General features: G+C 49.6%; 1 protein-coding gene across 4 annotated transcripts in view; it reads left to right on the forward strand.

Annotated features, from left to right (window-relative positions):
- FBXO25 (F-box protein 25) overlaps positions 1–23,911 on the forward strand; it is an 809,765-nt gene that overhangs the window by 517,687 nt on the left and 268,167 nt on the right. The gene's annotated exons all lie outside the window — the stretch shown is intronic.

The following is a 23,911-nucleotide window of genomic DNA, read 5'->3' on the forward strand; positions in this document are numbered from 1 at the left end:
AGAAGCGTCGGCCTCCGGTACGTGTCCTTTTGAATTTGGGGATATTGGCTAGGTGCTCGTTCTCGGACCGTAGAGCTCTGGGTGCTTTGTATGGAGTAACTAGGCCGCTGAGAATCGCAGGTCCCAATCCGTTGATCAGTTTGTATGCCGTGCACATGGCTTTGAATTCCACCCTTTGGCGCACAGGGAGCCAGTGCAGGGCCTTGATGGCAGGTTTGGCTGACACTCTGGATGGTAGGTTCATGAGTAGACGGGCAGCTGCATTCTGTGTTCGTTGCAGTCTCGCCAGGGTAGCCTCAGGCGCTCCCAAGTAGACCATATTACTATAGTCCAACCGTGACAGTATGAGCCCTTGGACTAGTAATTTCCTGGACGCGGGTGGAAGTAGGGGAAGAATCCTGCGGGTAGTGCGCATAAGCCCAAAACAAGTACCTGCAGTTTTGGCCGCTTGCGTCTTCATTGAGAGGTCGGGTTCTAGCCAGACTCCGAGGGTCTTAATTTCGTGTTTCGGGGTGGGGATTTCCCCGAACACGTCTGGCCAGACCGCTGGGGGGATGGTCGCCCATTGTTTACCCATGAGCATCACTTCTGTTTTTGATCCGTTTCGTTTTAATGATGATTCACACATCCAACCGTGGATTTCAGTGAGGCAGTTTGCCAGGTTGTCTGGGTGGTCGTCTAGTTGTGATAGAGAGACGACCAGTTGTGTGTCATCGGCGTAGCTCACTATTTTTATACCGAATGGTGTCACTACGTCTTCAAGCGGGGCCATATACGCATTAAAAAGCGTAGGGCTCAGGGAGGATCCCTGAGGGACCCCGCTCGTGAGGGGGAGGGTGGACGAGTGGTAGTTGCCGTCCCATACCTGGAACGTGCGTCCGGTAAGGAAGGACTCTATCCAGCTGAGTGCCGTCCCGGTAAGCCCTGCTGTCGCCAACCGATGGAGAAGGACAAGATGGTTGACTGTGTCGAAGGCTGCGCTAAGATCCAGGAGGATCACTGCCACTGACCCTCCTGAATCAAGAATGCGCCTTGCTTCCTCGATGACAGCAAGAAGGGCGGTATCTGTGCCGTGTCCCGGGCGGAACCCAGTTTGGGATTGCCGTAGGATGTTATTTGCCTCGAGGAACTGAGACAGTTGTCCGTTGACCAGTTTCTCGGCTACCTTGCTGATGCCAGGGAGGAGTGATATTGGCCGGTAGTTTGCCATATCTGCTGGGTCGAGCTGGGGTTTTTTAAGGAGTGCTTTCACCACCGCACTTTTCCAGCTAGCGGGGACAGATCCCTGAGCGAGTGAGCTGTTAATAAGCTCCGTGAGCGTGGGGGTGATGACGGGAGCTACGGTTTTAAGGAATCTAATGGGTGCAGGGTCCAGAGGTGATCCGCTTTTCATATTGTTCATGGTTGCCTCTACCTCGTTGGAGGTTACTGGCCTAAATGTTGCAAGTTGGGGGCGTATTCCAGTCTGGCTAGGGGGTGAATTATAGTTCATGTGGCTAGAGGGACATGGAGGGGGAAGGGATGTTAAGATGCAGGCAATTTTGTCATTGAAATAGGTGGCTAATTCATTGCTTCTGTCTACCTGGGGGGTGGTGGAGGAAGGAGTGGTTGGTACTTTCAGTAGCTCTTTTACGATAAGGAAAGATTCCCTGGATGAATTGGAGGATTCTTTTATCCGAGTATCGTAGTGGGAGGCTTTGGAGCGCTTAATGGCAGTTTTGTAGAGTCTAACTGCATTGTGGTAGGCTTCTTTGCTGGCGTTCTGCCAGTCTTTTCTCCATAGCCGTTCGGCTCTCTTACAGTTTTTACGGAGTAGTCGAAGTTCCGGGGTGTACCATGGGGCGGAACCTGATTTACCGTTTTTGTCCTCCCGCGTTCTGAGTGGGAGTACGGAGTCCAGGGAGGTCGTAATCCACTCCCTAAATTTACTATCGGCTTTAGCCGGGTCTTCTGCGTATGCCGGGGTAGTTGATTTTAGGATACTGGCCCATTCTTCGGTGGGGAGTCTGGACCAGGTCCTGTCCCTGGTGTAAGTAGGCAGTTTTTGAGGTTTCCTAAAAGTTCCTGGAAGTTGGAAGGAGACTAGGAAGTGGTCCGTCCAGGGGAGGGGGAGGGATTCTCTCGCTTGCATCGAGAGGGTGCTCGTGAACACAGGGTCCAACAGGTGACCTTTGATGTGAGTGGCTCCCGAGTTAAGAAGACGGATGTCAAGGGCCGTCAGCTCAGTGATCAGGTCGGCTGCCCCAGAGTCTAAAGGGTCATCAAAATGAATATTCAAGTCTCCTAGTATCATGAAATTGGTGATGGAGTGGGCCTGTGTTGCTACTGTATCCAGGAGAGTGTTGGCAAAAAGACCTGGATGACCGGGGGGGCGGTATACTAGGATCCCTGAGAGAGAGTTAGTCGGGTCTAGCTTGATTGTGAACTGTAGGCTTTCAGAGTCGGGAATCTGCGCATCGTTAGATTTGCAGGTGAGATAGTCCCGGTAAATAATGGCGACACCACCACCTCTACCTAATGGGCGAGGGAGGGACTGAATGAGGAAGCCTGGTGGGGTGGCTAGCACCATGTCTGACTCAGAGTGTGGGGTGAGCCACGTTTCCGTCAGGAAGAGGATGTCTATCTCATGGTCTTCTATGAGGTGGTTGATCAGTATCGCGTGTTTGGGGAGAGAGCGACAATTCAGCGAGGCGAGTTTAAGGGCTGAAGGCTTGTAGTGTCGTATGGGGAGTTTTAGCTGGGCTGGCTGGCAGTGAGTACAGCTGGTGAAAGGTCCATTCATGTCATGAACATATTCACATGAGGAGGCAATGGGGGTCTGAGACTTAGGAGGTCCCGACGAGAATAGTTTACCTTAGGGGCAGCTTTGTCCACCAGGGGTTCTGGCCCTAGGCCCGGCCGTGCGCGGACGGGCGCAGACGGGCTTGCCTTAGGCGCTCCCGCTGCGCTCGTCCGCTGCGCTGGTATGGCCGGCACATTTGTAGTAGGTGTTATGGGCGTGGCCTCGCAGTGGGCGTGGCTTCCGCCTTGGGACCGCGCTGGCGGTGTGGTGTTTCCCTGTATCAGCGCTGGAGTCGCTGTGTCAGGGGTGGTCTGGGAGGGCTGTATTAGCGCGTGAGAGTCAGCGCTTCCGTGCAGGTGAGCTCAGAGGTTTTTTAAAATCAAAACACAGAGAAAAAGTGACAATTTTTAAAATCAATTGTAGGAACAGTCCTCCGGCTTCCGCCTCAGAGGATAAACAAAGAATAATGCGACGCGCTTGCTATCAGCGTTTTGTAGCAGTCTTTGGTGGGCGTGGCCTCGCAGTGGGCGTGGCTTCCGCCTTGGGACCGCGCTGGCGGTGTGGGCGTTTCCCTGTATCAGCGCTGGAGTCGCTGTGTCAGGGGTGGTCTGGGAGGGCTGTATTAGCGCGTGAGAGTCAGCGCTTCCGTGCAGGTGAGCTCAGAGGTTTTTTAAAATCAAAACACAGAGAAAAAGTGACAATTTTTAAAATCAATTGTAGGAACAGTCCTCCGGCTTCCGCCTCAGAGGATAAACAAAGAATAATGCGACGCGCTTGCTATCAGCGTTTTGTAGCAGTCTTTGGTGGGCGTGGCCTCGCAGTGGGCGTGGCTTCCGCCTTGGGACCGCGCTGGCGGTGTGGGCGTTTCCCTGTATCAGCGCTGGAGTCGCTGTGTCAGGAGTGGTCTGGGAGGGCTGTATTAGCGCGTGAGAGTCAGCGCTTCCGTGCAGGTGAGCTCAGAGGTTTTTTAAAATCAAAACACAGAGAAAAAGTGACAATTTTTAAAATCAATTGTAGGAACAGTCCTCCGGCTTCCGCCTCAGAGGATAAACAAAGAATAATGCGACGCGCTTGCTATCAGCGTTTTGTAGCAGTCTTTGGTGGGCGTGGCCTCGCAGTGGGCGTGGCTTCCGCCTTGGGACCGCGCTGGCGGTGTGGGCGTTTCCCTGTATCAGCGCTGGAGTCGCTGTGTCAGGGGTGGTCTGGGAGGGCTGTATTAGCGCGTGAGAGTCAGCGCTTCCGTGCAGGTGAGCTCAGAGGTTTTTTAAAATCAAAACACAGAGAAAAAGTGACAATTTTTAAAATCAATTGTAGGAACAGTCCTCCGGCTTCCGCCTCAGAGGATAAACAAAGAATAATGCGACGCGCTTGCTATCAGCGTTTTGTAGCAGTCTTTGGTGGGCGTGGCCTCGCAGTGGGCGTGGCTTCCGCCTTGGGACCGCGCTGGCGGTGTGGGCGTTTCCCTGTATCAGCGCTGGAGTCGCTGTGTCAGGGGTGGTCTGGGAGGGCTGTATTAGCGCGTGAGAGTCAGCGCTTCCGTGCAGGTGAGCTCAGAGGTTTTTTAAAATCAAAACACAGAGAAAAAGTGACAATTTTTAAAATCAATTGATAAATGATAAATTACCTTGCATCGTGTCTGATTTGTAATTAAAATCTGGTTGTTACTTAATATTCCCTTTCGTGTAGTGTGAGTTGAAATGCAGTACCTACTCAAATACTTTGTTTTTTATTATATGTATTACTCAAAAAGTTTAGTTTTTTTCGTGAACGACTCATTGTAATATGTGAGCAGTTTTGTTAATCAAAATATGCAGTTATGTGTGCAAAATATAACATGGTATCCCTTTTACGCTATTGAATCCAATGAAGCAGTTTTGGTTGCTTACGAGGAGTAATTGGTAAAAGGTCTTTTCATCTTAAGTGATGTTGGCATCCCCAATGGTTTCACAGACTGTGACGGCGATTGTGCCGCTGACGATGACATGATGGGAACGGACGATGAGATAATCTACATTAAGGTTGTCGATGCACTAGTGGTCGGCAATGATGTGGTGGTTGTCGACAAAGAAGTGGTTGTCCATGGCGTAGGCGGCATGGGAGAGGAGCTCTTCGGAGGTGATGGTATCTTTGTCAATGGTATAGACATCGTCCTTGCAGCCACTGTTGACGGTGCTGCCTTTGGTGATGCTGTAACCTTCGTCGACGGTGCTTTTGTCGATGAGAGAGTTGACAAAAATGTAGAGGAAATGCACCCTGATGGTGATTTGAGCATCCACTGTGATCTGAAGGACACTGTTGTAGACTATGAGGATTTTTTGTGATTTGAATCTTCACTATTGAGAGATTTTTCCTTCTTTACCACCAATAAAGTTAAATGATTGGATTTTTTCTCAGTAGGAAATAAACGCTTTCCTTTTTGTGAGGAGCTAGCAGTGTCATGAAGAGACTTCTTGGAGGCTTTCCTATGGCCTTCAGGAGACTCCTGTGACCTCTCTCTCTTTTTATGCTTTTTCAGAGAGCTGTGAGTCATGCTATCCTCATTCTCAGAGACATCAGATTTAGTTTTCAGTCTCTGTACCCAAATCAGCAACCTACCCTCTCTGTCTTTTAGGGTTTTGGTTGAAAAGGTTCTATGAATTTTGCAGTCTTTATCTGTATGCTGTGGGTACAAGCAGTTTATAAAGTCTTTATGGAGAGCTTCTTCATGAAGTCTCTTCTTACCACAAGACCCACACCATCGGAAAAGACCTTTCTTAGAAGAATTCGACATGGTAATCAGGAAACTGGAGAATATATATTAGAAATATGAAGGAAAAAACCGAGCAGAGCTCAGGGAGACTCCCTGTCACATGACGTGTGTTAGAAAATCTGAGGAACTCAGCCTCTCTTGGGAGTATTTTACAGGGTGTTGTTGTCTGACTAGTGATTACTTATGTTTGGTTCTTTTTTTACAAAAGGATACAGATAGGCTATTTCAGTGATTGTTCATTGCATTGTAGGCTATGGTTATGGTGTTTACTGCTATTATTATACCATGGGACTCCAACTCCGACGACGGGGATGATTCAAGCATGTCAATCTATGAAAGATCCAATGCTGGAGAACCTGCTCACAAAATGTTACACCTTTCTCACTCCTTCAATATTCTCCTTACACCCTCTAGCACCCTACGCATGCATAGCTATAACAATAACCACCTACTTACACCTTAGTCGCTGCAGTGGCATCTTCTTTTTTCATCAAGGGTCTTGGTTGACAGTTCTTCTCAAACATTAGTACTATTCCATGACGACCATCACATTTTAACACCACTCCAGCATCAAAAGCAAGGCAGCCTATGCTTACAGCAGCCTGCTCCATTGAGGTGCCCCAGTGCTGGAGTAAAGGACACCAAACAAATCTTTGGTTGAAGGTCTATAGGACAACCATTGCTACTAGGAGTGATTCTGGTGTCAGACTCTTTTGCCAATCACAACTGCAAAGTAAGACTATGCAAAAATGCAATGCGTCATGACTTACTTTCTCAACTGCCAATGCTTCACCCAAAGCAGGTAGTGGCTTAAGTTGGCTAACACAATATATCTATGCATCATTTATCCTTCTAGACATGATCTCACAGAGCTAAAGTTATTTTGGTCAGTTCAGTTAGCTCACATATACAGTGTGGTATGAACATGTGGTACAAATTGTATTTGCTACTTTGGGGTTTTCTTGCCGGAATCTGGGCTGTTTGTGCACCAGATATATACCAAGCAATGGCAAAGCCAAAAGTTCTTGCTAATAAGAACTTTTGGCTGTGTTCTTCCTTTTTAGCCATGCTGCAAAGATTGTGGCTGCTTGCAGCATGGCTACCCCACTCCCCCCAAAAAAAACACAATGAAATGGCTGCAGATTCATTTTGTGGGCAGGAGCATGCATTTAAAACGTGAGCACGTCTGCTTTTAAAAAAAATGTAAATGCAATAAATGAATGGGTTAGGGACGGAGTGGGGGTGAAGCAATATGGTGGGGGGCGCGGGTGAAATAACATGACGGGAAGGGGTGAAGCCATACTGTTGGGGTGAAACAGCACAACCGGAGTGAAGCAACAAGGCAGGTGGTGGAACAGTATGACCGTGGGTAAAGGGAGAAGCAACACAAGGAAGAGGTAGAGAGCTTGGGTGAAAGTGCCAAAAGGAGCACCTGGGGAGAAGCACACATGTGAGAAAGAGCAACATGTGTATTGTTGGAGAGAGAAACATATCAGCAAGTAAGAGCAATGTGGAGAGAAGAATGGTGCACAAAAGAAACAGCTGGAAAGCACATGTAGGAGTGCTTAAACAAAGAAAAAAGTAGTTCTTTAAAAGCAAACAGCGAAAGCATAGAAGCAAGCCAATTAAAGATATGGTAACGAGGCTGTGCTCTAAGGGAAGATAAAACTAAGATAGACAGGCTGAAACATGAAAAGCGATTTAATAGAAAGCAAGCAAATAATAGAGACAGTAAACGACAACCAATGTTAAAAAAAAATCGGCGGACTGCCTCTTTATGTTGCTTGTAAACCCACAATATATATTTCACAGCCAGACAGCTTGTGCTGTCTAGTATGTGTGACTTTAAAAGTAAAGTAATAACAAAGCCAGGTACTCATCAGAGCACTAATGCCACCAAGATGGCCATAGTCAAGTCCTCATTTTAGTTAGCACCCTAATATATCAGCCTAAGTGTGAAGCACCCCAAATGCGATATACTAAGCAAAAAGAAACAGTTACTCTATGTACAATGTGAAACCAAATTGAAAAGCCTTATGGCTCTGTCACTACACCCAGACCCAAAGATAAACATTAGGTGGACACATACCACGAGCATGATTCACACCAAATCGACTGTTAGTCAGAATATTGTAGTCCGAAATATTGTGTTTACAAAAATCTCATTAGGTTTACTCCACCGTCGACGAGGCATTTTCTTCAGGATCCAACAATTGTTTCATCTTTGCCTCCTAGTACATAGAGGAGTTGGATGATGGTTCATTAGACCCTGCACGTAGTCCATCACAGCTTCGCTTAAAATATCAAGAAGATGATGACTAATATGACGACTGTTATCCACAGGAGTTTCCTCACCAACGTGGTTCTGCCAAAACCCAACAATATATGGAACCTATTCATTAGCCAGTGGTTCATGTTCTGTAGCATTGGTGCAGAACTTACAAGCCATGTTGCAGGATTACTGCACTCATTTCCCTTCACCTGCGGGAACACCTCCACCGGAATCTCTGCCTCTTATGCCTCCTCCCACGCCTAAATTGACACAGAGAACTCACATTGTTGTGTCACGACAACAGGATATATTATCTTCTGACAAAGACATGGAGGAAGGAGATATCCAGGGCACTAGACCGGCTGGTAGTGAGTGAGAAGAATACATCATTTCTACACCTACTTCTTCAACTCCTCAATCAGTGGACTCACCGCCAGAAGACATAGGCGTTTTCTACGCTTTAATAGAAAGAGCTGCTACTTGATTTCAGTTCCCGATGACAGACAAGCAGTCTGACTGCTCTTTATGATTTTAAAGATCAATCACGTAAGACAGTAAGAGCAATCCCTATAATTGATCATATTTGGGAGGAAGGCATCAAAGTAATGGAAGCACCAGCTACTGTAATTGCAGTCCTGCCTTGGACAGACAAAAAATATAAGGCCCCGGGCAATGCACCTGCATGTTTGGTGAGACATCCATAGCCAGATTTGGTAGTCACTCAGGCTGTGCAGCGAAGATCAAAAAATCCTTTGGTACCTATCCCTGCCCCTCCGGATAAGGAGGATAGGCACCTGGGTAATATGGGCAAAAGGTTCACTATCACCTCAGGCACTACAGTGCGTGCAGCCAATGCTCTCCAGATATTGGGGAAGTGTGCCTGCCAGATGTAGTACGATATTACACCATAGCTTCCAGAAGAAAAGAAGCCAGAGGCACTGAAGATATTATTAGAGGGAGAAAGATCCACTTCCGAGATTATCAATGCATCTACGGATGTAGCTTCCCTTTCATCAGCTTGCTGTTGTGGCCGTTCTTAGATATCAGGGTTGGCTGAAGGCTACTGCATTCCGCCCTTGAGTGCAAAACAAAATTCTGGACATGCCTTTTGATGGTGATGCACGTTTTGGAAAGCACATAGATGATGCCTTACAGGCCATTAAAGCAGATACTGATACTGCTAGGTCTTTGGGAATGCTCCAGCATAGAAAAACTCCCTTTCTTGGAGCTCGTGGATAGGGAGCTTATTACTTTCTTTTAGGCCAACCAATACACCAACCTCAGTCTTACCAATCATTTCGCCCCTCCTACCAGCATCACCAGGCTTATTGTTCACTAACACAAGCAGCATATTCCAGACAACCTAGGCTTGTGCAATCCAGAGCCACTGTCAGAAAACAGTGACAATCCTATAGTGCCGGCTACAGTTCCCTCTATTCTACCATTCAAAGAAGCACGCCTCTCTCACTATTACGATCAATGTCGACAGATTACCACAGACAAATGAGTCCTGGGTGTTATAAGTATGGTCATACCCTAGAGTTTGTCACAGTTTCACCTTCTCCTCTGCCGTGAAGATCTTTTCTGTCCTATCTCCAAATGCTCAGGTAGAAGATAATCATCATGCTGCAAAAAGGTGCTATAGAGAGAGTTCCACACTCTCAAAGTGGAATGGGCTTCTACTCTCGTTTTTTTCTTTAAAGAAAAAGTCGGGAGAATGATGTCCCATTCTGGACCTCAGGAAGCTCGACAAACACCTACAGAAAAAGTCCTTCTGTATTGTCACTCTCCAAATTTATTACAGTTACTCAACCACTTAAATTTTATGGTCAGTCAGGATTTGCAGGATGCGTATTTCCATCTTCCGATCCATCCCAAACATCGAAAGTTTCTTCGCTTCACTGTGGCAGGCATTCACTACCAGTTCAAAGTTCTACCCATCGGTCTATATAGGCTCCTCATTTTTTCACCAAATGTCTCACTCCTGTGCCAGCACATCTAAGGCTACGTGGTCTTCAACTCTTCCTATATCTCGAAATCTATCTGCCTATAACTGTTTGGCTCTCTGGGACGCTCCGTCAATTACCAGAAATCTGTTCTTTCACCCTCTCAAAGGATAACTTTTCTCTGGGCAACTCTAGATACCCTTCAAAACAAGACATTCTTATCCGAAGAAAGGCAAAACCTCATGATGTCGCTGGCTCACAAGCTATCTTAAAACATTTTGCTTCTGTCAGTCTCCTCAAATCCTTTCTCGGCATGATGTCTTAAGCCATTCTCATAGTTCCCCATGCACGTCTCAGAATGAGATCCTTCCAAGAACAGTTGACAAACAATGGCTTCAAATGACCGGATCATTCAACGATCTTATTTAGATCACTCCGACCATAAAAAAAGCCCTACCTTGGTGGCAGTAAGCCAACAATCTCTTTGCTGGTCAGACATTCAATCAATCAGGGGCTTGTGTAGCGCAGCTACTCACCCATGAGGTTCTCAAGGCGTTGAGGTGGGGGGAGGGGCTGCTCCTTAGGGTGCTCAGGGTTCTCTGTGGAGCCGGGTCTTGTGGTACCTCCTAAATTGGAGCAGTGTGGTGCTTTTCCAGAGGTAGAGGTCATTTCAGGTCTTGGCTGCGACGTAGGAATAAGGACTTTCCACCCGTTTTGATCTTATAGATGCGTGGCATGGTGGTCAGCGAGAGGTCAGCTGATCAGAGGCTTCTCGTGGGTGCGTGGAAGGCGAGGCGGTTATTTAGGTATGCTGCTCCGATGTTGTGGAGTGCCTTGAATGCATGATTGAGGAGCTTGAAGGTTATTCTTCCTTCGATGGGGAGCCAGTGGAGTTTGCAGTGTGTTTGGTGATGTGGTTGTGGTGGGGGATGTCTAGGATCAGTCTGGATGTGGTGTTCTAGATGGTCTGGAGTTTGCAAAGGAGTTTTCTATTAATTCTGGCGTAGAGGGTGTTGCCGTAGTCCAGTCTGCTAGTGATGAGGGCGTGTGTGACTGTATTTCTACATTCAAAGGGGATCCATCTGAACTTTTTGCTGAGTATGCAGATGGTGTTAAAGCAGGCAGAGGATACGGCGCTCATCTGGCGGTTCATAGTGAGCGATGAGTACAGTATGATTCTGACGTTTCGTGCATAGTTGGGGTGGGGGGCCACCAGGAGTAGTCCCATGCAGAGGGTGTGGAGCCAAGGATGGGGCCTTCTGTTTTCACAGAGTTGAGTTTCAGGCAGCTGTCCTTCATCCAGGTGGCGACGACTTTCATCCCTTCTTGGAAGTTGTGCCTCGTGATATTGGATTCCTTGGTGAGGAAGAAGATGAGCTGGATGTCGTAGGAGACGATTATGAGCCTCTGGTTTTGGACAATGGTAGTGGGGGGCAATGTAGATGTTGAAGAGGGTGGGGTTGAGGGAGGATCCCTGGGGTGCTCCACATCTGGTCTTTGTTGGTTCTGAGAGGTAGGGCAGGAGTCTGACTCTCTGAGTTTTGCCTGTGAGAAATGATCGTAGCCAGTCAAGGGCCTTTCCTTGGATGCTGTTGTCGTGGAGTCTGGGTGCTAGCGTGCGGTGGGAGATGGCGTTGAAGGCAGCTGAGAGGTGCAGCAGGATGAGGGCTGCCATTTGGCCCTTGTTGAGGAGGGTGCAAATGTCGTAGGTGGAGGCAAGTAGGGTGTCTCGGTGCTGTGGTTGCTGCGGAATCCAGATTGGGAGATGTCCAGGACATTGTTGGCTTGGATGAAGTTTGCTAGCTGGGTGTTGATGACCCTTTCATTTACCTTTGGCTGCGATGGGCCTGATATTCTTAAGTTCTGTCGGGTCTGCGGAGGGTTTCTTCAGGAGGGGGTTGACTTCAGCGTGTTTCCAGTCGTCTGGGAATGTGGCGGTCTCGAGGGAGCAGTTGATCATCCAGCAAAGTTCAGGTACGATGGCCATGGTGGCCATGTGGAAGATGTGGGGAGGGCAGAGGTCTGAGTTTGCTCTGGGGTGGATGCTCTTCATGGTCGTTAAGGTGCCTTCTGTCGTGAGCGGGGTCCAAGTGAGTAGGGTCTGGTGGGTGGCATCGGTGGGGACAGGAGTAGGAGTGATGCAGAGGTCCTGGTTGTCATAGCGCATCTTAATTTTGAGGTGGAAAGGGGGGGCGTGGCCTAGAGGCAACCAAGATGGCCGCATAACACCGCAGCGCTCCGGAGGCAAACCCGAAGGCCCCAAAAATCCGACTTTAATCCTGCCGTCTCACGGTCTTAGACGACGGATTCAACCAGCTGTTGAGCTCCGGAGTCGGGAGGCGTTTGTCCCGCTGCTCTCCGACGAACGGAAGCGAGGCAGCGGCCCCCGGCGGCCGGGAGCTCCCTGGGGCCTGGGCCGCTGGAGAGAGTGCTCAAAGCACCGGCTTTGCGTGGTTGGTGAGCCAGCGGCGGTGGAGCTGCATCGGCGGCAGCTGGTACGGAGAGCGGTGGGCCCCGGGCTGAGTGCGGGGAACTCGGCCCTGCAGACCTGAGCACTGAGCGGACACCTCCTGGTGTGGGCGACTGGAGCAGCGGACCCCTGTAGACACTTGGCGGGCCCGCGGAGGGATGTGGATTGGTGGCCTGCCGCCCTGGGGAGCGGCTATGGAGGCAAGAGGAGACCCGGGCTGGGAACTGGAGGATCCCGGGCGACTTAAGGCATCGGGCCGGCGGAGCATATCTGTGCCCCCTGTTGGGATTCAATAGAGGCAACACATCGGAGGGGCGTTGGGCGCAGGAAGACTGAGGATCACTCCAAGTGGCTGCGGTTGGCGAGCAGGAGGAGGGAGACTGTGGAGCCAGGCGAGTGAACTTGGGCAGGAGAGATACAGGCTGTAGAGGTGCGGTGCCCCGGATTTGAAGGGCGGCATATGGCCTATGGGGAGACGCCCTAATATCAACAGACACTAAAGGTGGTACGATCCCGAGACGGAGGATTGTGTCCATTAGGGGGCGGATGTGGTGCTCCTCGAAGGTGAGGCCAAGCAACGAGTGTGTGGGTGGACCTAGGGCCTGAGCGGTTTTGGCCACAGGGGGGCGAGGTATTGACACGCGGCCTGGTTGCGGGCCTAGTCCCTCGTCCCACGAGCGCCTCCCAGACTGCTAAGAGTCGGAGCTGGGGGTGCGGGCAGCGTGGTGGTTGAGTGCTCTAGAGTGAGGAAAAGGGGTGTGCCCCCCCTTTTTTTGTGGACCCGCGAACAGTATCGAAGACGGCCATGAAGCCCAAGAAGTCCACAATGACTCAGACCAACACCATGGAGAACTACACAGCTGCTATGGGTAGCGGGGGCGAGGCCCAAGCCGGGACCCTGGCTGAGGTGCAGGATAAAGTGTCCATCGCAATGGCGTTGCAGATGGCGGACTTAAACAAAACCTCAGAGAAAGCCACTCAGAACGCTGCGGATATTACAGAACTTCAGAGCACCACCAAACAGTTGGAGCAACAGGTTCAGCAACTGACCCATCAGCAGAAGTTGGTGACGCTCGGCTCGAGGACCAGGAAGGAAGGGCCCGCAGGAATAATATAAGAGTGGCGGGGCGTGCCGGAGAAGATGAAAGGGCCAAGCGTTGACTTCTTCTTGGAGGATCTAATCCTAAATAACCTTAAGCCCAATGCCTTTCAAAATTTTTCGCTATTGAACGCGCTCATAGGGTGCCAGTCCCTCCGCCGCGTCCTGGAGCTCCCCCGAGGAGAATCATTGCACGGATCCTTAATTATAGGGACCGGGACGCCATCCTGCAAACAGCCCGCCAACATGGAGATCTTCGGATGGAAATGCCACTATTGAACTCTTTCCTGATTTTACTCTTAAGGTTCAGCAAGAGCGCCGATCGTTTGAGGGAGTAAAAGTGCTTCATGATCGGGCCATTAAATACATGATGTTCTTTCCAGCACGTCTCAAGCTTCTATCGGACAGGAAATCCTTCTTCTTCACATCCACGGAGGAAGTTCATGCCTGGTTGGAGCAACACGTTCAATCATCGGGGTGCCCCAGACCGGGGGCGGCTGGAGGAACACGGCGCCCCAGTCTTCAACTTCTTCTGTGGGCTCCATTGGGAGGGAGCGTCGACAGCAGGGGGGCCCTTGGCCGTCCAGCAGGAACAGGACTCGGAATGTATCGGCTTCGCCGGACATGGGGTGAAGCGGCCAGGGCTGACTTGGAGAGCTGGATGCGGACGGATTACGCGTGATGTATAATGACTCTCCTATGTATGCAACGACTGGGACACAGATGTGGGGGAGGGCACTGTCCTTAAGGATGGCCCACAGGAGAGGAATTCTAAAGTTTACCGGGCCTATTGACTGGCCTGTTTGGGATACTCGGGGGGGAAGGGGGGATGGTCCACGTATTTGGGTCAGAGGCCTAGGATTTTTGCATTGTCCCCTGTAATGGGATATGGTGAGACAGTTAATGTGTTGTAGTGGGGGGCCGGGTGGAACCCTCATGTTGCCGAACTGGTTGTAGCATTCACTCCCAAGGGTATCGTTATAAGGGCTACAGGCACTCTGCTTGTTGGGGGATGTCGGACCATGTTGGCCAGGGTAGCAGGGAGGGGGGGAGTTTTAGGGGTTGGGAGGGAAAGGTTGAATGTTTGATTCTTGCTTTTCTGTCCTTATACTATGTAACTGTTTTGGCTCCAATTGCACTATGGGTGGGGAGGTGGGAGGCGGGGAGATATGGACTGCCATCTCTCATAATTTGTCTGATAGATATTCACAATGCATACACCAGGGACACGACAAGTCAATATCTTGTCATGGAACGTTAATGGCCTACAGAACAAGATTAAGCGCACCATGATACTTCAATACCTTCACAGACATGCCCCAGATATCGTCCTGATCCAGGAAACGCCCCTGATTGGGAACCACTGCAGGGCCCTTAACAGATTTGGCTATACGCTGCGGGCTCACGCTGGCTTTACCACTGGCTCCAGAGGAATGGGGATTCTCATTAAAAATTCCTTACCGCTGATAATTAGGCGGCAATGGTTAGACCCCCTTGGGGCGCTATGCGGCACTTTCGGCACAGTGGGAGGGACGGATGATTAATCTTTGTTCACTCTACATTCCCCCAAAGTTGCACGGTACCACTCTCCCCGACATTGGGAAATTACTCCTGGAGATGCCAACTGGGATCCTGCTCTTAGGGGAGATATGAATGAGGTCATGGCTAGGGACATTGATAGATCACAGACTCTACCAGCCAGGGGGGGGATATGTCATCTTCGGGACTTTGTGCATGCTATGGGCCTGGTGGACCTATGGAGGGCACATGACCCCCACGTTCGGCAATATACACACACATATCTGCAGTTCACGGCTCAGGGTCCAGGATCAATTACATATTCACACAGGTGGCACATATGGGTCTCTTCTAGGGTGGTTATCATAAGGCAAGAGGGATATCTGACCACTCCCCGGTGGGAGTACACCTGCAGGGTCCAGAGCAGGAGTGGACTAATCCCACCCGGCTTGACAGATTTCTGTTTAAAGATCAAGAATTTCAGGAGACGTTCCGGGAGCGGGTGGACCAATATTTCGCAGACAATGTGGGCTCAGTCAGGTCTCATGGGATAGTGTGGGAGGTGTACAAGACTGTCGCTAGGGGCTTTGTGCAGCCAGAGGTTGGAAAACGTTGCAAGGACAAATACGCACAAATTGATAGACTAGAATTGGAGCTTCATGCCTTAGAGGATGCGAGGGGGGAGACTCCAGAGCTGGAACAGGATAGGCGACACAGGCTGAAGCTCCTAGAAAAAGAACTGAGAGATGTACTAACTGATCAGGCAAGATCACGCGCCCTAGCCACCCAGAGGCGAGTGTATGATTTAGGAGACAAGGCCAATAAGATGATAGCCTGGCTGGAGAAAAGGGATCAGGAACGTAACCGGATGCCTGGGATTAGACTGACGGATGGGACTGTGCAGGCCACGGGCAAGGGCATTGCTGAGGAGTTCGCACTCTATTACGAGGCTGTTGACCGGTCGCAAACTACCAGGCGAGAGCAAGACTGTGGGGATTTCATGGCCCCCCTACAGTTGCCTACCCTAGATCAGGCGGATAAAGAAATCTTGGAGTCCAAAATTACAGTCAAGGAGGTGGAGGATGCTATGGGGGACTTACAGGCGGGAAGGCGCCGGGTCCTAATGGGTTCCCGGCGGAGGCGTTTGGGTGTGTGTTGAGTAGAATCGCACCTCACATGTTGCGCATGTTCAACGAGGCCAAACATGTTAGGAAGCTCCAGAAGGATCTACGGTCTGCAACGATTGTAGTAATCCACAAAGCCGGTAAACCGCAAGATCTGTGCAGTTCATACAGGCCCATATCCCTTCTCAACTATGAAACGAAGGTTCTCAGAAAGATCCTGGCCACAAGACTGGGGGCGGTTGTCCAGTCGCCGATCCACCCGGATCAGTCAGGCTTTATGCCTCATAGAAGCACGCGGCTCAATCTACCTACAGCGCCTGTTTGGTGTATTGCAGGCGGTGTCTGCACGACCCGACGTGCCGGCGGCCCTCCTATCCCTCGACGCCCACATGGCTTTTGATAGCATGGAGTGGCAGTACATCTATGCAGTTTTGGAGAGACTGGGCTTTGGCGACAACTTTCGATCGTGGGTGAGGCTGTTCTATACTGAGCTGCTTGCAAGGGTCCGTGTCAATGGCGCGCTATCGAGGGAATTCCAACTGGGCTGGGGCACGCGGCAAGGCTGCCCACTTTCTCCGACCCAGTTTGCCTTAGCGCTAGAACCGCTGGCACACTGGATACGGGCGGACCCCATGGTGTGGGTCATAGACCTGGGAGGGGTCTGGGAAGAGCGCATATCGCTATATGCCGACGACATTTTACTGTATGTACAGAGGCCGGCCGCCTCCATTCAGAGATTGATGACAATTCTGCGCGAGTTCGGTGAGTACTCCCGATACCGCATCAACTGGGACAAGTCCCTAGGACATGTATTAGCAGGGCCGCAGCCACAGTTAACGGAAGACTGTAGAGGCCTGGTTTGGAAGGAGGTATTTCGATATTTGGGTCACAAAGTCGGACACAGAGTTCCTACGCCTGAACGTGTCGACACAACTGGAGCGGCTGCATGGGGACATAGAACATTGGAAGACCCTCCCGCTCTCCTTGATGGGGTGCGCTGTTTTATTTAAAATGATGGCCCTCCCCAGAACAGGTTTTTAAAACAATCGAATCGGAGCAGCGTTCCCTATTATGGAGTGGGGATTTCCCGAGAATAGCTCTTAGGAAGCTGCAGCGGGGGCCATATGAGGGAGGACTCGCTGTACCGGATATCCGCCTTTACTATTGGGCGACACAACTGATTAATGTCAATGGGTAGGTGTTTGCCCCGCTGGAGGAGCCGGCTTACAGGGTGGACTGTATGGCCTTCGGCAGTGCTACTTATTTAGCAGCTCTCTACAATAGGGGCAGACGCGTCCGGCCTTTGCCACCCCAAACGGCGGTGGTGGTAGGGGTGTGGAAGCGGGCGACAAAACTACTTGGATGGGAGGTGAAATTCACTGCACAAACCCCTTTGTGGGCTGGGAATTTCCTCCCGGAGGTTGCGAAATTGCAGGGTCTTCGTCAGTGGAGCCTAATTCGTATTGATGTACTGGGGAATATTTGGAAAAGGGGGGAGATGAAGGGTTTTGCGGCCCTGCAGGCGGAATTCCAAATGGGGAGTGGGGAGTTTTTACACTACCAACAGCTCAGACATGCCCTACACTGACACCTGAGCCAGGGGGAACACTTACCTGAGTATGCCCCGCTGGAAGACAGACTACTGCTGGACCCCATGATCGACAAAGCTATCTCCCTCACGTATAAGAAACCTATCAATAACCTCACGGACCCATTGGGACCCCTGCGAGAAAAGTGGGAATCGGATTTGGGGCTGCTGGAGGACGACGACTGGGGGGAGGCCTTACAGTGTCCCCAGGAAGTGGCGATTCGCGCCCGGTTTCGACTGGTCCAGTTACGCATCCTGCACAGGTCATACACCCCACGAACAGTACAGTACAGGATAGGGTAGGTAGACTCACGGTTTTGCATAAGGGGGTGTGGAGAGAAGGGCACCTTCTTCCACATTTTGTGGGATTGCACCAGAGTCCGGGCATACTGGTCCAGACTGGCAGGCATCATGTCGGAAGTGGTGGGAGTGGAGGTCCCGCTAGAAGCCAGATGGCATGTCTTGGGGGTGACGAGCGAGATCACTTGGCCGAAATAGGACAAGATATGGCTGGCTCTGGGGAGTATGGTAGCCAAGAGAAATATAGCAAGGTTATGGGGAAGTGATCTTTTGCCAATGGTGGAAGAATGGGAGTAAGATCTAGACTGGTGCCAACGGGCTGAGAAAGTTCTCTATAACAGCTGAGGTTGCCCCAAGAAATGGGAGAAAATATGGGCGGCATGGAGGAAGTACAGCAGAGATTTGATGGATTCCCAGTCTGTGTCTGCACTTAATGCAATGTATGGGTGTGGATCTTTATTTCTTGAATGCGCTGTATATGATGATCTGTATCACTCTGCCTACTTTGAGCCACTCGGGCTGCTACCGTGGATCACGATGGACACAATATGGATTCGGAGGGATGGTGGGGGGGCAACTGTAGATGATGATTTGAAGATGGTTTGACTTCTTTCTGTGGTAATTGGGGCGCCTTTGTTGTTACATCAATGTCTGTTCAAGGCTTGACCTAGGTAAGTAGGTCCAATTATTTACAGGAATTCTATGATTGATTTTGTTCTCAATTGTCAATGAACTTCAGATGCTGACCGATGTGCAATGTTATGGAGCTGGTTATTCTAATAAAAAGATTTTAAAAAAACAAAAACATTTTGAGGTGGAAAAAGGTGCTTAGTCTGTTGCAGTGGTCTTGGGAGGGAGGGACGTCTGTTGTTTTGCTGCCGGGTTTGGCAAATTCCTGGATGATGGGGCGAGTTCTTGGTAGGTGTGGGCGTTGGTGAGGATTTTTCCTTGGAGGAAGTTCTTTTTGGGGAATTTGATGAGTTGGTGGTGTGCTGTGGTGGCTGTCCTGTAGGTGGTGCGTTTTTATGGGGGTTTTGCTGTTCCTCCATGTCTTTTTGAGCCGTAAGCAGGGTCGCTTGGATTCTTTGAGTGCAGGGGTGAACCAGCCTGCTTTCTTTTTTTTTTTCTTTTAAAAAAAAACATTTTATTTGTTTTCCAACAACCTTGCATCGGTACATAGTACACATCTGAACCATATTCGCATTGTACACCCCTGTTTCGGAAATTTTTACATTAATCTCTGAAGTAAGCAAGTAGTATTGCAGTTCACCGTTCCTGTTAAAAAGGCTAACCCAATGCAAGAGAAATCGCCGAAGAATAGGTTATACAACATGACATACGAAATGACATAAACAGGTGTCAGAACATCTGCTAATTGGAATGAGAAGGAGACACCACCTCTGCTGTCAACTGGGCCATCAAAGTTTGTCATTCTCTCTGCATCTCTACCAGAGGGGAAATGCAAATGTCTCGTCTGTACTTGCTCCACTTCCCCCATTTATGGTCCCACTTCCTAGGACAGCCCCGTCCCTTGAGCACCGTCTTTTCGGCAGTCATAGCTGTGTCCATGACTTTTGCCCACTCACCCACAAGCGGGACCGTGTCTACCCCCCACTTACGTGCTGTATTGCGGTTCGCAATGATTCAGACCACTGAGGCCCAACTCTGTTCTGCCTGGGAAAGGTCTGTCGCACACCAAATATTAAGGAGCTGGGGAGACAATCGTAGGGGCTTGTCACATGTCCTCTCAATTTGGCTGGTGATCTCCACCCAATACTGCTGGATTTGTGGACAATCCCATATTATGTGTACAAAGGTACCCACTTGATTACAGTGCCGGAGACAGAGCGGGTCAAGGCGTCTACCAATTCTAAACAGGAGCTTAGCATCAAAGTAGACCAGATGGAGCACGTTCAGCTGAATGAACCGTAGGCGAATGGGAATGACCAATTCCCCGGGGGAGGCCAATGCGTCTCACCAGTCTTCATCTTCAATACTTCCAAGGTCCGCCTTCCAACAAATCCTCACTTTTAACATCGGATCTGCACGGTTATTTACCAGTTTCCTATAAGTGAGCGATATAGCCTTCAGCTTGCTTTCTTGTTGTGTCGTCCTGTAGCTTTCTTGAGTGGAGCGAGTGTGTCTGCACAGTTGGTGATCCAGCGGTGGAGGTTGTATGCCACGGTGTTAACGTATAGTGGCATTGGAGGTGGGGTACTGGTGAAGGCGGAGGTGAGCTGGTCTTTCTGTGGCTTTGTTCCAGATTCTGTGGGAGAAGTGGTGCAAGTCATTGAGTATGGTGAGTTTTCTGAAGGAGAAAAGAATGGAGTGGTGGTCCGTCCAAAGTAGTTCTGTAGTGTGGCTTTAGGAGACACGGTTCTGCAGAGAGTTGTTTGTGGGTTGGTCTGGATCTGGAAATGGAGATGTTCCAAGGGGGTCGTGGTGTCGACCGGGAGGGTGGTTGTCATGCGGAAGGAGCTTTTGTGGACGATGGCAATGCCTCCTCCTGGACGGATGGTGCAGTCTTCTCTCAGGATGTTGTTTCCCTCGGGAATGGTGATTTCAATGTCGGGCGAGGAGTTGGAGTTGGGGTTGTTCCAGGTTTCTGTGATGAATGTGACATCGGGCGTGTGGGTGTTGAGGCAGTCCCATATTTCCATTGCGTGCTTGTGAAGGGAGCACACGTTGAGGAGGACGCAGTTCAGTGGTGTGTGTGCAATGACTCCTGGTAGGCTAGGTGCTGCTGCTGGTGTCTGGAGGTGGGTGAAGGTGCAGTGGCGGTGTCAGCAGGAGACCGGGCATTGGGTGTCACTCGGCATCGAAAGCTGCCAGTTGTCTTTGCATCCGGGGTTGAGAGTGTGGAGCATGTTGGAGTCGTAGTGGAGGCAGGTCGGAGGAGCAGGATCCCTGGTGCTGGTCGCGGTTGGGTCGGGGACGGGCGCAGACCGGCTTGCCTTTGGCATTCTAGCGGCGCCCCTGCTGTGCACAGCTGCAAAGCAGAGAGAGATCAGAAAGCAAACTGAGATGAAAAAGCAAAGAGAGCACAAAAAGCAGAGAGAGAGCCAAATGAGAAAAAGAGGGCACAGAAGAAAGCCAAGAGAGGCTGGACATTTCAAGAGCAGGGTGCTCTCCCACTGGACCACCATGAATGAGGTGCAGGTAGGAGCCTGCGGGTGGTGGAGGGCCTCAAACCTACGCCACGAAACAGAGTCAAGGCTTTCAAGGGCAGCACCTACTGATGGAGCTGCACGGGGAGAGCTAATCAGGTCAATGGTCTAGCTCCGTCTGCCATGCAGTAGCTCCTTCTGCCATGCAGTGTCATTAAGTAGGGGTCGGGCAGGTGGGAGCGAGAGGGACACACTGGAGGGGGAAGAGGCCGCAGAGGCAACAGCGACGGGAGAGCATGAAAAATGGGGAAAACAGTAGCGATATAGCAAAAGAGAGATAAGAAAGGCCTCGAACCTACGGCATGAAACGGAGAGCGCAATTGCTCTAAAGGGCAGCACCTACTGGTGGAGCTGCGTGAGGTGAGAGCTGACCAGGTCAGTTGTCTAGCCTTTCTCCACATCCAGATTTCATTCTCACCATGTATGCCTCGCCAGAAGGTTGGGGAGCCCATCTTCAGGACCTCTGAGTGGCAAATGGAGTGTGTCACTCTCAAAGATGCACATCAATTTCCTAAAATTGAAAGCAATTTTCCTGGCTCTTCAGTAATTTCTTCCAATAATATGGGTATTCTCTGTCCTCATATGAACATACAACACCACCTGCATGCATTACCTCAACAAGCCGGGGGGCGACACTGTCGCAGATTTTATCCCTAGAAGCTCGGAAAATCTGGAAATAGGCCTTATTCCACCGAATCGCCATCAAGGCGGAACATCTTTCGGGCGTCTAGAACAATCTAGCAGACAGCTTGTGCCGATCAGACAAACGTTCTATGAGTGTGAACTCAAACGATTCTCAACTCCATTTTCCAGAGGTGGGTCACACCCAACTTACTGAAAAACAATGGGAGAGATAGGGAAGTGCAGGAACACTCTCTTGATCCCCAGTAATATATCAATAAACAAAAGAAGAGAGGTTGATGTCTCTTAAAAGCCACTTGGATGGAGCCACCAGATTTAAGATAATCACACCCTATTTGGGTTTGAAGGAAAGCCCTCACACACCGACCTAGTCAGTGTCATGCTTCATCATCGGGCCCCACCGAAGAGACCTAGTGCCTCTTCGGTGTGCTGCGACGCCAGATGACTGCGGAGCTGGTATTGTGTAAAGGGTGTGTTGTGAGGAAAAATAAACTTAAACTTAAAAGTGTCTAAAGGGTATCTAAAAAAAGTTTATTAGTGATCCCTAGGACACGAATACAAGAGTTTTATGTGTCTGAATTGTAAAGCCAAGGTAATGGTTGGTTTAATTCAGAATCAATATATCATTAGTATGTCAACATGTTTCAGCCTTAGTATTGGTTTAATTTTACCTAGGCATTCGTCAGGACAATGATAAACCCCGGCGGTATGGACTCTCTAATCGTCCACCCTAACCTGGGGACGTGAAAGTGAAAAAATAAAAAGTGTTTAAAGTGCATAAAAATAGGAAGAGCGAATGCTCATTCCAAAAATCACTCCTAGTTTGGAGTGTCTCGGCACCTGTAGAACAAAAAGTACAAACAGACATATAAGACAAACAAACAATTATTTGTAGGGCTATGCCAGAGTACTTTACGGTTCATGGTGTTCCAAATCAGTGGCAGCAAACGTGTTCCCAGAATAACTGTTAGCGTTAAGCACCATCCAAATACCCTCTAGGGATGATACAACTAGTTCTGGGAAGTGTGGTGAAAATAGTGATTTAAAATAAGCCAACAATGGCTTCAGGGGGTTAAAATCACATGGTATGAGTGTTTCAGAGGATCAATAGACAAAGAGTCAGTGACCCCCACACGCAAGTATAATATAAAATCAGGTCTCACTTTAAAGATTGGCACTATCTGCACCATGGGTCTCAGGAGGGGGGTTGGAGTGTCCCTGGCACATCCTAAAGGTAAGAAAACATAGGCTAGAAACATACGGAATCGCGATTGACTTAGCTTGATGGTATGGAGTTGTTCCGATCCTCACTGCAGCATTACTCACGCCCTCTGCACTCTCAGCCCGCTTGTACACCTAGTACTGCCTCTACCGGACCCCGACGATGGAGAGCGGGGCCGGTGGATTTGTTTTAAGGGGCTATGAAACGCTGTTCGCGCTTTTCCAGGTGGGCGTGGCTAATCCAGACCGAGGCCAGGGCGTTCATACCAGTGGGCGCGGTCGCTGAAAACGAGTGAAAACGAGGCTTGGTTGCACTCGTTGTTATAGAAACCTCGTGTTGTTTCTCCAGAGAGAGGCTTGCATTTTAGCGGACCAATCCTTGACAACGAGGCTTGGTTGCCTTCGGTGCTATGGAAACCTCGTGTAATGTCTCCAGACAGAGGTTTACTTATAATGGGCCGATCCTTGACTTTAAGCTTCGGTCTTTTGTTTTTAAAGAGAACACAATCAAACATATAATAAAGGATGTGTATGGCGGCAAGCCATGGTAGTACTTGTTGCCATGCAGAACATTGCGTAGTGTTTATTTTACATCGGGGCTTACTGATTCGCCAGTAAAGCACAATTTGAATTGGTTTGTGTGTTTAATTGAGATCTGCTTGTATCTACCCGTTTTTTAGTGCGCGGGGTAAAAAAAGGGCTCGATGTTTTCTACATGAATATGAAAAATTTTGCAAAATTAAACACACAAACCAATTCAAATTGTGCTTTACTGGCGAATCAGTAAGCCCCGATGTAAAATAAACACTACGCAATGTTCTGCATGGCAACAAGTACTACCATGGCTTGCCGCCATACACATCCTTTATTATATGTTTGATTGTGTTCTCTTTAAAAACAAAAGACCGAAGCTTAAAGTCAAGGATCGGCCCATTATAAGTAAACCTCTGTCTGGAGACATTACACGAGGTTTCCATAGCACCGAAGGCAACCAAGCCTCGTTGTCAAGGATTGGTCCGCTAAAATGCAAGCC

The sequence above is a fragment of the Lissotriton vulgaris genome, chromosome 6, assembly GCF_964263255.1.
Source record: "Lissotriton vulgaris chromosome 6, aLisVul1.2, whole genome shotgun sequence".
NCBI classification, from domain to species: Eukaryota; Metazoa; Chordata; class Amphibia; order Caudata; family Salamandridae; genus Lissotriton; species Lissotriton vulgaris.